Genomic DNA, 3066 nt, shown 5'->3' on the forward strand with positions numbered 1-3066 from the left:
GATATCGCTATCTAGCCCAGATTGGCTTCCAACTTGTGATCCCCCTGCTTCTGCTTTCCCAGTGAAGGTTCAGGACTGTGCCACCAGGCTCCACTTGTTTCTCCACACTGTTCTCTCACCCCGTGTATCAGTGCACACATCGTGAGAAATCATAAACACTCAGATCACCAGACGTCTTCTATTTCAACTAACAATGGAAGAAATAAAGAGGGTGTGGTGCTCAGTATTAGTCATCAACTTCACAGAATAAAGAGCCACTCAGGAGATGGGCCTCTGGCCGTGCTGGGGAGGATTGTCTCAATTGCATTAACGAAGATGAGAAGAGTCACCTACTATTCATGACACCATTCCCTGGATGGGATCCTGAGTGTGTAAGGAGAGAACGAGGCTGAGCGGTAGCAGGCTTTCATCACTCTGTTTCCGGATCATGACCATGACGGGGCCAGCTGCTCTAAGCTCTGCAACCCTGACTTCCCAGCGTCTAATTTTTTATATTGTGAGCTAGAATAAACCGTTTCTCTGTTAAGCTGCTTAGACAGAGAGATGTTGCAATAAGCATATACATATGGCAGAATGAGGATGGCCATTTTTATGCATAAGAATATTCTTAAACTTTGTTTCTTACACCAGTTCTTTTCGCAGATCTTGCATTTCTTTAAATCAAGTGGTCCTCAATTGGTGGTGATTTTGTCCCCTCAGAATCATCTGGCAACATTTGGAGATAGTCTTGGTTGTCACACTTAGAAAGGTACGTTTGGTATGCACAGGACAGGGATGCTGTTACATAGCCTGTGCTGTACAGTCTCATAGCAGATTATTATCAGCTGTAACTTAACCCAGGTGAGCTAAGGGTAGGCGGAAGCAAGATCTGGAGTTCAATGTCATTCTTGACTACATAGTGACTTCTAGGCTAGCCTGAGCTACATGAGACTCATATCAAAAACAAAACAAAATAAAATCCCACAGGCATCAACATTGAGATAGCCATTGTTAACCATGCCCTATATTTACTTTCTATAGCAATAGCTTTATTTTTAGAACAGTGTGGTGATTTGAGTGAGAAATGTCCCCCGTAGGCCTGTGTACTTGAATACTTGGTCCCCAGTTGGTGGCAGTTTGTTGAACCCTTAGAAGCTGGGTCCTTGCTGGAGGAAACGCATCTCTGGTTGGGCTTTGGGTTTGCGTGTCGGTGGCCTTCCACTTCTAGTTCACTCTGTTTAGTATTTGCAGTTGAAGATGTGATCTCGCAGCTGCTCCAGCTGCCTGGTGCTGTGTCTCTCCAACCATTATAAACACCCCTCCCTTGCTCTCTCTCACTTTCTTCCTCTCTCTGGATCTATAAGACAGTAAAACCTCTTTCATTTCTTTATCACAGCAACAGAAAAGTAACCAATACACACAGTTCTAGAGTTACATAAAAACAACAAAGATTGCATGTTGTTCCCATATACCCCATGTTCAGATTACCTATTAACTTCCTAGAGTAGCATGCTGTATTTGTTGCAATTAATTAACCAATATAATACATTAACCAAAGTCAGTCATTTACATTAACTAAGGCCCATATGTTATTCAGACTTCCTTGGCTTCTGCCCTATGCCCCATCTCTAGTACCAAGTCATGACTAGCACACAGTGTTATATCTAGCTGTGAGAACTTGTCACCTCTTGGTTCTTCTGGGTACACCGGCTTCTCAGACATCCCTGCTTTTGGATAACCTTGGCCATTTTGAAGACTATCATTGCAATCTGGAGTCTGACACTCCCCATCTGGGACTTGTCCTGTGTTTCCTCTTTATTAGTCCTTGGGCCAGAAGGAAGTCCACACAGACCAAAGGCTGCTTCACCGACTTATTTCCATAACAGACACTTTACATCTGAATTACCACTGTGGATGTCAGTTGCCTTCTTAGATTATGATTTCCAGGTTCCTTCCCTGCCTTCATTCTTTGTCCTTTGAAAGGTAGTCATTGGCATAGCCCAACTTGACTGGGGAGTAATGTTCTGCTTTGATGATGATGGACTTCTGACATGACCACTGGATTCTTACATAAGAGGTGTATCTCTTCTTGCCCACTTATTTATTCAAACCTTTGACTTACATAGTCACTCATGGATGCTTGTCATAGACTTTCTGCTTGGTCCCCAGTTGTTATACCATTCCATTTTATTTCTTGCTCAAAAGTCTCCCCCAGTTTAACCATTGAAATCCCTCTGCCAAGTCAGTTTTTTAGTACATTGCCACATGTAAGATAAACATTTATCTTGTACACTTTCTGCCTGGTTCTAGAATCAGTTGTTACCTAGGGAATTATGATTCTTTTTATGAGAGTATAGAATTAGATACTAAGAGCTGCGTGTGCTTATTCTGGGACCATTTCTTTTTTATTTTTAAAATTCTTGGGTACATAAGGTACCTTTTGATATTAGTTAGCAACAGTTATGCATGTGTGTTATCATAAGTAAATACATATGAATATATCAAAAGCATATGGCCCAGTTTTAACTCCTGCATAATGAAAAAATTCTTGGCTCCTTTGCTCTAAAATATTGCCATTAACAGAACCAGTCCTAATAAACACAAGTCACCATGACTCCCACTATGACCTCATATTTCTGAGAGAATCTGTTGCTTTCTGGTTTTCCAAAGAGAAGAAATGACTTCATTTATAACAAGGGAGAGGCATCTCCCTGAGATTTTTGCCTCAGTCTGTGAAGATATGTTCATGAGCACTTGACGCTCTGCAGCCTGGCCTGGGACAGCCACAGCAGCGCCACTGGCCACTGCTTCCCTCTCTCCCTATTGGCCCAAGAGGGGTTCAGCCATCCAGCCTTGCTCTTTAGCAGCTGGAATCCCAGCTGAGAAGAATCCCCAAGGCAGCTCTGTTTCCCCCAGTCCTTTCCCACTCCGCTCTCCTGTCCCCTAGTCCTCCCTTACCCCCTCCCCTGCTGGCCTCACAAAGCTCTCCCTCACCACAGCCAGGCCAGAGAAACAAATGCATTTTTGTCAGGGAATCCACAAGACTTCAGTTTGGGGCTAAAAGCACAGAAAATCCCAGTATCGGCT

General features: G+C 43.3%; 1 long non-coding RNA gene across 1 annotated transcript; it reads right to left on the reverse strand.

Moving 5' to 3' along the window:
- Positions 1 to 975: 975 nt before the first annotated feature.
- On the reverse strand, positions 976 to 2132 carry LOC131910874 (uncharacterized). Its single transcript, XR_009379233.1, has 2 exons — positions 1665 to 2132; positions 976 to 1336 (listed from the first exon to the last, which is right to left on the reverse strand). It is a non-coding gene; the product is annotated as an uncharacterized LOC131910874 (long non-coding RNA).
- Positions 2133 to 3066: the final 934 nt, after the last annotated feature.

Source organism: Peromyscus eremicus, chromosome 5 (assembly GCF_949786415.1).
Source record: "Peromyscus eremicus chromosome 5, PerEre_H2_v1, whole genome shotgun sequence".
NCBI classification, from domain to species: Eukaryota; Metazoa; Chordata; class Mammalia; order Rodentia; family Cricetidae; genus Peromyscus; species Peromyscus eremicus.